The 12,671-nt window shown below is 37.7% G+C and overlaps 1 protein-coding gene and 1 non-coding gene across 2 annotated transcripts in view; both read right to left on the bottom strand.

Annotated features, from left to right (window-relative positions):
- The window catches only part of CORIN (corin, serine peptidase), a 222,061-nt gene that overhangs the window by 165,309 nt on the left and 44,081 nt on the right, over positions 1-12,671 (bottom strand). The gene's annotated exons all lie outside the window — the stretch shown is intronic.
- On the bottom strand, positions 7,798-7,903 carry LOC136124016 (U6 spliceosomal RNA). Its single transcript, XR_010655963.1, has one exon. It is a non-coding gene; the product is annotated as a U6 spliceosomal RNA (small nuclear RNA).

The following is a 12,671-nucleotide window of genomic DNA, read 5'->3' as shown; positions in this document are numbered from 1 at the left end:
CCAGGGCTCATGGAATACAGGATTAAAAATCACAGGAAAATTTTCAATTGTTCAATTATTTTTTGCAGCTGTTTTGATTTTTTGCACATCATGAAATGATGCCTTAAATATGGATCTTTGAATGCACTGAATTACTAGCATTAAATATAAATTCTAGTCACATCCAGCTAATACCCATGAATTATTGAGGAGAAAAGTAAACAAACTCCACTGAGCATGATGAAATATGTGTGCTTGAGACACTGTCAGTGATTTGACAAGGCGTTTTCAGGAAATTTGAGCTCCTGTGGCCTGACTCTCCAGCTTTACGTCTTTGTAAAATAAAAGGAATGTCAGTTATCTGACTGTGTATTACCCACACTTGGAGCCATTCTGGCACATAAATGAAATCTTACTTATCATTTTATGTGACTAGATCACCCATGTTAAAAAAAAATTTTTTTAATTAAAAATTAAAAAAAATTAAAAATCACCCATGTTGCCTGAGACTGAAAAGGGAACTGTGATACAACTGCTCACTTAAACAGCCAGGTAGTCAGCACAGGTGTAGCCCAAAAGACTGCTGATTACACGTTAGCAGATAAAATCAGGGAAGTAAGTGGCAGATGACTTTCCGAATATATAGTTGGTATAAGCAACAAAGCCTCTTTTTGCTTTGACTACTGATCTATATAAATTCTTAAAAAATATAGACATGAAAAAATATTAATCCTGTAATGTTTCCATTATTCTCAAATGTGACACAATTAGAGTTCTTGGGACACAGACAAAATCTTTAACACATAAATTAGCAGGATGTAATAATTCTTCATTTAGAAAAAAATAATAAAATAACCTTATGCAGACTTTATATAATTGACAAATTCTTCAAAAAATTGTTTTAAATCAAGTCATATTTTTCAGTTGGCTTTTAAGATTATTTCAGGGTTGCATTTCCATAGGAGAGTGGCACATGCTATCTTATAAAATAATGTCTTTAAAAATACAGTAAGCTTTCTGAAAACTACAGGCCAATATCAATGATGAACACAGATGCAAAAATCCTCAACAAAAGACTAGCAAACAGAATCCAACAGCACATTAAAAGGATCATACACCATGATCAAGTGGGGTTTATTCCAGGAATGCAAGGATTCTTCAGTATACACAGATCAATCAATATGATACAACATATTAACAAATTAAAGGAGAAAAACCATATGATCACCTCAATAGACGCAGAAAAAGTTTTTGACAAAATTCAACACCCATTTATGATAAAACCCCTCCAGAAAGTAGGCATAGAGGGAACCGACCTCAACATAATAAAGGCCATATATGACAAACCCACAGCCAACGTCATTCTCAATGGTGGAAAACTGAAACCATTTCCACTAAGATAAGGAACAAGACAAGGTTGCTCACTCTCACTACTACCATTCAACATAGTTTTGGAAGTTCTAGCCACAGCAATCAGAGAAGAGAAATAAATAAAAGGAATCCAAATCAGAAAAGAAGTAGTAAAGCTGTCACTCTTTGCAGATGACATGATACTATACATAGAGAATCCTAAAGATGCTACCAGAAAACTACAAGAGCTAATCAATGAATTAGGTAAAGTAGCAGGATACAAAATTAATGCACAGAAATCTCTGGCATTCCTATACACTAATGATGAAAAATCTGAAAGAGAAATTAAGGAAACACTCCCATTTAGCATTGCAACAAAAAGCATAAAATACCTAGGAATAAACCTCCGTAAGGGGACAAAAGACCTGTATGCAGAAAACTGTAAGACACCGATGAAAGAAATTAAAGATGATACAAACAGATGGAGAGATATACCATGTTTTTGGATTAAAAGAATCAACATTGTGAAAATGACTACTACCCAAAGCAATCTACAGATTCAATGCAATCCCTATCAAACTACCAAAGGCATTTTTCACAGAACTAGAACAAAAAAAAGTGCACAATTTGTATGCAAACACAAAAGACCCCAAATAGCCAAAGCAATCCTTTTTTTTTTTAACATCTTTATTGGAGTATAATTGCTTTACAATGGTCTGTTAGTTTCTGCTTTATAACAAAGTGAATCGGTTATACATATACATATGTTCCCATATCTCTTCCCTCTTGCATCTCCCTCCCTCCGACCCTCCCTATCCCACCCCTCTAGGTGGTCACAAAGCACCGAGCTGATCTCCCTGTGCTATGAGGCTGCTTCCCACTAGCTATCTATTTTACGTTTGGTAGTGTATATATGTCCATGCCACTCTCTCACTTTCTCCCAGCTTACCCTTCCCCCTCCCCATATCCTCAAGTCCATTCTCTAGTAGGTCTGTGTCTTTATTCCCGTCTTGCCCCAGGTTCTTCATGACCTTTTTTTTTGCTTAGATTCCATATATATGTGTTAGTGTTAGCGTACAGTATTTGTTTTTACTTTTTCGGACTTACTTCACTCTGTATGACAGACTCTAGGTCCATCCACCTCACTAGAAATAATTCAATTTCATTTCTTTTATGGCTGAGTAATATTCCATTGTATATATGTGCCACATCTTCTTTATCCATTCATCTGCTGATGGACACTTAGGTTGCTTCCATGTCCTGGCTATTGTAAATAGAGCTGCAATGAACATTTTGGTACATGACTCTTTTTGAATTATGGTTTTCTCAGGGTATATGCCCAGGAGTGGGATTGCTGGATCATATGGTAGTTCTATTTTCAGTTTTTTAAGGAACCTCCATACTGTTCTCCATAGTGGCTGTATCAATTTACATTCCCACCAACAGTGCAAGAGTGTTCCCTTTTCTCCACATCCTCTCTAGCATTTATTGTTTCTAGATTTTTTTGATAACAGCAAGATCCTTTTTGACCCACCTCCTAGAGAAATGGAAATTAAAAAAAAATAAACAAATGGGACCTAATGAAACTTAAAAGGTTTTGCACAACAAAGGAAACCATAAACAAGACCAAAAGACAACCCTCAGAATGGGAGAAAATATTTGCAAATGAAGCAATTGAGAAAGGATTAATCTCCAAAATTTACAAGCAGCTCATGCAGCTCAATATCAAAAAAACAAACAATGCAATCCAAAAATGGGCAGAAACCTAAATGGACATTTCTCCAAAGAAGATATACAGATTGCCAACAAACACATGAAAGGATGCTCAACATCACTAATCATTAGAGAAATGCAAATCAAAACTACAGTGAGGTATCACCTCACACCAGTCAGAATGGCCATCATCAAAGCATCTACAAACAATAAATGCTGGAGAGGGTGTGGAGAAAAGGGAACCCTCTTGCACTGTTGGTGGGAATGTAAATTGATACAGCCACTATGGAGAACAGAATGGAAGTTCCTTAAAAAACTAAAAATAGAACTACCATATGACCCAGCAATCCCACTACTGGGCATATACCCTGAGAAAACCATAATTCAAAGAGTTATGTACCACAATGTTCATTGCAGCTCTATTTACAATAGCCAGGACATGGAAGCAACCTAAGTGTCCATTGACAGATGACTGGATAAAGAAGATGTGCCACATACATACAATGGAATATTACTCAGCCATAAAAAGAAACGAAACTGAGTTATTTGTAGTGAGGTGGATGGACCTAGAGTCTGTCATACAGAGTGAAGTAAATCAGAAAGACAAAAACAAATACCATGTGCTAACACATATATATGGAATCTAAAAGGAAAAAGGTTCTGAAGAACCTAGGGCCAGGACAAGAATAAAGATGCAGACATAGAGAATGGACTTGAGGACACGGGGAAAGGGAAGCTGGGACACAGTGAGAGAGTAGTATGGACATACATACACTACCAAATGTAAAATAGATAGCTAGTGGGAAGCAGCCTCATAGCACAGGGAGATCAGCTCGGTGCTTTGTGACCACCTAGAGGGGTGGGATAGGGAGGGTGGGAGGGAGACACAAGGAGATATGGGGATATATGTATATGTATAGCTGATTCACTTTGTTATAAAGCAGAAACTAACACACCATTGTAAAGCAATTATACTCCAATAAAGATGTTAATAAAAAAAGAATACAGTAAATTTTATAAGCAGAAAAATTTGATACTTTTTACTAAAAGATTATCAGTAAAATTCAACTCAAAAGTGGTATAGTAATATAATGGTGTGCAGTAGTAGAAATATTGAAAATAAACTGGATGGTGGGGAAGAGGTTTTGTAATTCTGGTATAGCAAATATTTTTGAAAAAATCATTCCTGTATCAACTTTTTTTTTTTTTTTTTTTGGCAGTACCCGGGCCTCTCACTGTTGTGGCCTCTCCCTTTGTGGAGCACAGGCTCCGGACGCGCAGGCTCAGCGGCCATGGCTCACGGGCCCAGCCGCTCCGCAGCATGTGGGATCTTCCCAGACCAGGGCATGAACCCGTGTCCCCTGCATCGGCAGGCAGACTCTCAACCACTGCGCCACCAGGGAAGTCCCCTGTATCAACTTTGATGCCATCCTGATTGTTTACCTGGAGGCCATCTCAGTAATCTGGCCATCTTTAGTAATAAGTTGGAGTTAGAACAGGAAAACCGTATCATCTGTATATTTGAAATGACAGGCAAATTTTACTCTAACTTTGAATAATGGTAACTAGAGTATGGGGTCATTTTTCTAGGCAACTCTGCTGCTTCTAAAAAGGAAGCCTAGGACCTTGATAAGAAATGAACAAACTGTGCCTCCCAGAAAAAGGAATTTTAAATACCTCTTGTTTCTGTCAACATTCTTTTTCTTCCTCTCGAGTGGCTGAAACAAAAGTATGCCTAGAACCTTTATTTACCTAACAGGATTTTAGCAAAACCAAAAGCTTAAAAGGTGAACACAAGGTGAATAGAAGATAGCAACACAGCAGAATTCCAATCTTGATTTTAGGAGCAAAACACAGAATTCATGCTGAAAGTAAGCTGATCTTAATACCTAGAGTCAAAAATTCTATTTGAGTCAAAAATTCTATTTTCTACCATGAACCTTTCAACTCTGAGCAAAAGCCAAGGCACACAGGTGTTCCCAGCAGATAAGCTGACATTTCCCCAAGGTGACACACTGTAAATATTTGTTTAACATTTATTTAGGTGAGAACCTGACAGCTGCAACAGAGAAAAAGAGGGCTTTGGCTGGCAGGGTCCCAATTTGCAAGCCCCGCTGGGCAAGACAGAAGTCCTGCAGATAACTGGGCCCATAGTTTCTGAAGGCAGTTAGATGACTCCTTGCTGCTACTGGATCCATGGGTGTGTCAACACAACCCTCCCCAAGGCCCCCAACTAGATTCTCTATTATTCCCAAAGCAAATATAAAAGTGTCCCTGAGAAAAGTTATGGTAGATTTAATTTTCTTTTTTCATAAGTTTTTAGAGCTCCTTTAATCAGGGCCATGGGCCATGAGTGAACCTGCCCCTTAACCTATGGGAAACTAATTGACCATAAGATGCTGGACTCCTTGTCACAGTTTCTCCACTAAGTTCTCACCAGTCAGTTTAAAAATCTCTAGTGATAACAACTCACCATTTCCTGAGACAACATTTCCATATATATACAACTTTAGTATCCATAAAGTTCTCACTTTAGTTAAGTTAGAATCTACTTCTCTATGACTTTCAGTTCCTGGTTCCATCTTTGCCCTATGGAAGCATAGAGAAAAAGTGTGCTCCCTCTTCCAGTCGTGGCCCAGGAGATTGGAGGGTGGCCATTGTGCACCCTCAGGGCCTCACATCTCCAGGTCCCCCAACTATTCTTCACATGAACAGATTCTGAACCACTATCCTGGTCATTTTTCTTTAAACGTGTTTATCACTGTTTTGTTTCTGTTCTGTACATGAACCTTACATCTAAGATTTTCAACTAGAGTTGACCTAAAGTCTTTTTAACTGATGTATATGAGTCTGTATTAAAAAGAAAGCACTGATCCACCAAGCCAATCCTCAAGAACAATCTAGTGTTTCCTCCTCTATTAGATCCAGGATTTTGACAGAAATGAACAAGAACAAGTTAATGTACTTTAGCTGGTTGTTCTGCCAACTGATGCTCACTCAGAAGGAAGTTAAATCATCTCTGGGAATACCATCCAACTCAATTTAAAGTTGTAATTATTTAACACACATGTAGAATTTGATTTATGCATGAGTTTTCAGGAACATATCAATTATACAAAGCAATGCACAACCAATATCAATAGATTTTGAACTCCCATTTACCTAGACATTTAGGGGAGTTCCCTAATGGAAGAGTTTATTTATTGATCCATTTATTCCAACAAATATTTATTGAGCACCTACTATGTGTTGGGCACTGCTCTGAACACTGGGTATACAACAGTGTGCAAAGTCAGTAAGTTCTCTGCCACTGTGGTGCTTATAAAGTAAGACAGACAAGCACAAAGGGACACAGCCTTGCTGCAGTGTAAGATAACAGAACTACCGAGGGTGATCAGAGAAGATTTCTCCACAGAGATGTCTTTTGAACAGAGGGCACAGATCAAGGGGATAGATCCATCCTGGCAAATGGAGCAGCATGTGAAAAGGAAGCTGGGGAAAGGTGGGCATTTTTGAGAAAGGTCAGTGCAGCTGTGGCAGGGTTGATGACACCAGAGAAGCAAGGAAGGCTTCAAAAGCCATGGCAAAAAGTTCAGCTTACAATCTAAGTCTAAGAGAAAGCCCTTGAATGGGTAGAGGCAGGGGAATGACATCATCTAATTTGTGCTTTTATTTTTTTTCCCTTTCAGTTTTATTTAGACATAACTGACATACAGCACTGTGTAAGTTTAGGATGTACAGCTAATGATGACCACAATAGATTTAGCAAATATCCATCATCTCATACAGATACAAAATTAAAGAAATAGAAAAAAATATTTTTCCTTGTGATGAGAATTCTTAGGATCTACTCTTTAACAACTTTTATGTAATAACGTACGGCAGTGCTAACTGTGTTTTTAAATCATAATGTTGACAGCTAAGTGGAAAATAGATTAGAAGATGAAAAGAATGAGAAAAATATGTAAATCTTGCATCTCTGAAAGAGGTGATGAAGTTTATACTCTCCCAGAAACTCACACACCATCTTTGACTACCATATCAATAACAGTACTATTTATATTTAATAATAATTTACTTATTGTTTGTAACAATACTACTTATGGAGAAGTTACTGTGTGCTAGAGAGTGCAGAGCATATATGAGCACTGTATAAATCATTCTGTTTAATACACACAAACAAACCCACTATGAAGTGGGTATTATCACTTTCATTAAACAGATGAGGAAACTGAAGGTCAGGAAGGCCAACTGAAGTGCCCAAGGTCTTATAATTGGCAATTGGCAGAGCTGTGGTTTGAATCAGGTTTCATCTGCCCCCCAAATTTTCAAGTGCATTCTCTGCATTTACCAGATTAATTTCTCTAGTCTCCAGTGAACATATTTATTTGGGGAAAAGTATAGTGCTTTTGAAGAAGTTCATTTGAAGAACCTCACTCAACCTCTTCCACAATCCTATAGGGATTGAGTACATGACAGAAAACTGTCCGGTAGATCCCAGGTTTGAGATATAATCTTTAATCTCTAGTCATTTAGCTAGATAAAGAATGTTTTTCAGATAATTTATCTATTTTCTTGACTAAAAAGTGGATAGCAGAACCTGACATATCTCATCTTTTTTTTGGACAAGTTCAATTAGGTCCTGCATGAGAAATATTGACCCAAAATAGATGTATCAGCTAAACTTTGATCAGGACGTGATGATCCAGGTATTGTGCTAAATGCTTTAATATGACTTATCTTAGTCAAAAATCAAAAAATATGGAACACTTCACAAATCTGCATGTCACCCTTGCATTGGGATGACGCTAATCTTCACTGTATTGTTCCAATTTAGTATACATGCTCCCAAAGCAAGCACTAGATAAGAATTTTTTATTTCATGTCTACAGATGTTAAGAATATCTGCTAAGCACCTAGGGGCAAATCAACACTCCAGAGGAAAAAAACCAATAGAAAACACATCCATTTTTAAATGTTAATGATTTATTTCACGAGCAAAGTTTCTCTGCAAAGTATTAGAGGATGTGAGTAGGGTGATGATGATCAGCAATCTCTCCTGGGTGTCTTCCAGAAGCAAAGCCAAGGCGGGACCTCTCAGGCCAGCTAACCCCGCTTCAGCTTTGATAAATTCATAGACCTATTATGTCAACCCAGAGGGAAAAGGTGATAGCTACATATCAAAAGCATATGGCTGCAATGTTTGCTTCCCCTTCCAAACACAGAGATTTTAAGTGTATCAAAAAGTCATCCAGGGGCTTCCCTGGTGGCGCAGTGGTTGAGAGTCCGCCTGCCAATACAGGGAACACGGGTTCGTGCCCCGGTCTGGGAAGATCCCACATGCCGCAGAGCGGCTGGGCCCGTGAGCCATGGCCGCTGAGCCTGCGCGTCCGAAGCCTGTGCTCCGCAACGGGAGAGACCACAACAGTGAGAGGCCCACGTACCGCAAAAAAAAAAAAAAAAGTCATCCAGAAACATCTGTTATTCTCCTGGCCTAGGAATTGTTCATCTCTCTCTACCTACATGCTGATATTTTTAAGCTATTCCTTCTAACCCACATATTTTTAGGGCTACCTGAATTGTTTATCAGTCAAATCTCTATATTTTGAGATATATTTCATTGAATCAATATAGTTATGGATTATCCTATATTATAAGATATCCTTTAATTATCCTGTATTATAGTCCATGATACACACACTTATTTTTTAATAAATGAAACACTTAATGAAACTGTTTAATTAAACTGTTAAGGTTCATTGTTATATAATATAGTTGAGTACAGTTGAGGTCTCAAAGGGACAGGTTAAAAACCATACTACTTATACATCCCACTCTATCTTTTTAAATTAAAGTCTAAATGTTATTAAGTACCTATTTTCTCTAGGATGGAATATAAGCAATTCTCTATTATTCGAATAGTAGAGTAGTAGAGAAAATGAGTAAAACAAATAATCCAAAATAGTGAAATACAAGAAAAAATGTTTGATATATAAAAATATAAGAATTATTTTCTACAATACATTTTACCTTTCTGAACTTATTTTACTTATTAAATTTAGCTTGCAGGTCTCATGTACATGCTAAATGAAAGCAGGAAGCACTGGTCTGAAAGTACAATCATAAAATTAAATATAATAATGAATGTAATAAAATGTAGGACAAGTCCCTGAAGGATACCTGAAAATTGACTATAAATTATTACCCACTATAACAGAAAATGGAAAACTCTCCTATGAGAGCATTTCTCAGGATGAACCAGGTCAGGAGAAAAACAATTTTTACCTAAAAGTACCCTGAAGACTCTGGGCAGCTTAACTAGAATTTTACAACTGATTTAGCTGAGAGTAGAGATTGAATTATCAGAAAAAGGATGATCAAAATGAGTTAAGAGTCCCCTGGAGGCTGAATGCACTCTCTTTCATTGTCTTATATGACATTTATATCAGTATATATAAATTTCATGGTAAAGAGAGAACTTTCATGTTAAAGAGAGAAACTCTTTTATATAAGTATATAAATTTATATAAGTATATATACACACTCCTGAGTCCATAGAGAAATTAAAGCAAAGAGATGTAAGTGAAATTGTTTGAAATTAGGGAGAAATGGAATCCAACTCCAGCAGCCTTAAGTATTCTACCTAATTTTCTTTTAATCCACGTAGTATCCTACATTTTTTCCAGAATCCTTCAATATTTAGCATATGTTAGAAATACTCTGTGCTCTCAATGTCATTAGTATTGCCCCTCCTTTCCAATTCACTGATAGCTATTGCTGACATTTACTGAGCTCTTCATAAAAACCCCTGCACTGTCATTTAATTCTCACGTGAACTTTGTAAAGCACAATGATTATCTCCATTTTACAGATGAGTGGGCTGAGACACGCAGCTCCAGAGCCTGTGTATTGAATGGCGACCCCCAAAAGACATGTCCATGTCCTAACCTCGGGAACCTGTGAATGTGACCTTATTTGGAAAAATGGTCTTTGTGGCTGTAATTAAGTTAAAGACCTTGCGATGATGAGATCATCTTGGGTTATCTGGATGGGCCCTAAATCCACTGACAAGTGTCCTCACAAGAGCAGACGCACACAGACAAGAAGGCCATGTGAAGATCGAGGCAGAGACTGGAGTGATGTGGCCACAAGTCAAGAGTGATTGAAACCACTGGGAGGAAACTGGCAAAGAAAGGAAGTGAGCCTCTCCCCGGGACCCCTGGCACAGTCCCCACCAGACTTTGGACTTCTAGCTTCTAGAACTGTGAGAGAATAAATTTCTGTTTAAGCCACCCAGCTTGTAGTAACTTGTTATGGCCGCCCTAGAAAATTAAGACAATCACCACGCTATAATGCCACTGTTCTAGGAACATAAAGGGCCTCTCTACTACCATGCCATAGTCTGACTCTTTGGAAAGATCTAACAGAGTTTCTCTCTTTACCATGAAAGTACCCTCTGCAAATGATTCTTTCAGGGGAAACATTTTCCTGAATGTGGTGTCTGTTAATAGTGCTTCTATACTTACTTCTATAATTCAGAATCTATTGTTTCTTTTCTACTCAGTTTTTATTTTACAGCAATGTAGGTTTTTTCCAGTTAAAATAATAAAAACTTTCTCTAGGTCCATCCACCACACTACAAATAACTCAATTTCGTTTCTTTTTATGGCTGAGTAATAGTCCATTTTATATATGTGCCACATCTTCTTTATCCATTCATCTGATGATGGACACTTAGGTTGTTTCCATGTCCTGGCTATTGTAAATACAGCTGCAATGAACATTGTGGTAGATGACTCTTTTTGAATTATGGTTTTCTCAGGGTATATGCCCAGTAGTGGGATTGCTGGGTCATATGGCAGTTCTATTTTTAGTTTTTTAAGGAACCTCCATACTGTTCTCCATAGTGGCTGTATCAATTTACATTCCCACCAACAGTGCAAGAGTGTTCCCTTTTCTCCACACCCTCTCCAGCATTTATTGTTTGTAGAGTTTTTGATGATGGCCATTCTGACCAGTGTGAGATGATAGTGAAGTAAGTCAGAAAGAGAAAAACAAATACTGTATGCTAACACATATATATGGAATCTAAAAAAAAAAAAAAATGGTCATGAAGAACCTAGGGGCAAGACGGGAATAAAGATGCAGACCTACTAGAGAATGGACATGAGGATACGGGGAGGGCGAAGGGTAAGCTGGGACAAAGTGAGAGAGTGCCATGGACATATATACACTACCAAACGTAAAATAGATAGCTAGTGGGAAGCAGCCGCGTAGCACAGGGAGATCAGCTCGGTGCTTTGTGACCACCTGGAGGGGTGGGATAGCGAGGGTGGGAGGGAGGGAGAGGCAGGAGGGAAGAGATATGGGAACATATGTATATGTATAACTGATTCACTTTGTTATAAAGCAGAAACGAACACACCATTGTAAAGCAATTATACTCCAATAAAGATGTTAAAAATAATAATAAAAACCTTTGTCTATTCAAAACTTTCTTTGTACATTAAATTAGTACAAATAACATGGAACCTATCTGCACTTAAAAATGCAATTCATTTTCTCATTACTACTCTGAAAACTTTCTAACATTTTAATTCAGAAAATAATTGATGTTATATATGATTATGTACTTAACAGTGCTTTGAAATTTTAAAAAACTGTATACTTACTAATTCAGATATTCCATAACATACTTTTATTGATTTACTCTCACTGAAAATTATTACTTCAATATAATATAATATTGAAATTACATTATTTCAATATAATATAATATTGACATTGTATTATTTCAAAAAGGTGGGAATGTGTTCAAAGGTACAAACTTCTAGTTATAAAATAAATAAGTCATGGAGATGTAATGTACAGCATGGTGACTATGGTTAATAATACCATATTGTTGGGCTTCCCTGGTGGCGCAGTGGTTGGGAGTCCGCCTGCCGATGCAGGGGACACGGGTTGGTGCCCCGGTCTGGGAAGATCCCACATGCCGTGGGGCGGCTGGGCCCGTGAGCCATGGCCGCTGAGCCTGCGCGTCCGGAGCCTGTGCTCTGCAACGGGAGAGGCCACAGCAGTCAGAGGCCCATGTACGGCAAAAAAAAAAAAAAAAAAAAAATACCATATTGTATATTTGAAAGTTAAGAGAGCAGATCTCAAAAGTTCTCATCACAAGAAAAAAAATTTGTAACTGTGTGGTGATGGATGTTAACTAGACCTATTGTAGTGATCACTTCACAATATACACATACATTGTATCTTTAGGTTGTACACCTGAGACTAATATAATGTTACATGTCAATTATACCTCAATTTAAAAAAAAAAAGAAATGAGCTTACAAGACACATACACAAGTACACCGACTCACATGTTCTCCCCCACCCTCCCAAAAAAGAAAATTCTTTCTAATCCTATTCGATATTGTGCTGGACAGTCTCTGTCGCTCTGCATCTACCCTTCACCCTCCTCACCCTGCTCTGGGCTCCAGTGTGGACCGTAAGAATCACCCAGCATCTCACCCATACCTGATTTAGATGAGATTTGGGACTTCTGAACTGATGATATTGGGATGAGATTTTGGATCTCATCTACTGCACTCATATCAATTGCTCACCCTTGCCCAATTGTT

The sequence above is a fragment of the Phocoena phocoena genome, chromosome 5, assembly GCF_963924675.1.
Source record: "Phocoena phocoena chromosome 5, mPhoPho1.1, whole genome shotgun sequence".
In the NCBI taxonomy this organism is placed as follows: domain Eukaryota; kingdom Metazoa; phylum Chordata; class Mammalia; order Artiodactyla; family Phocoenidae; genus Phocoena; species Phocoena phocoena.
This window is presented reverse-complemented; position numbering and strand designations above follow the sequence as displayed.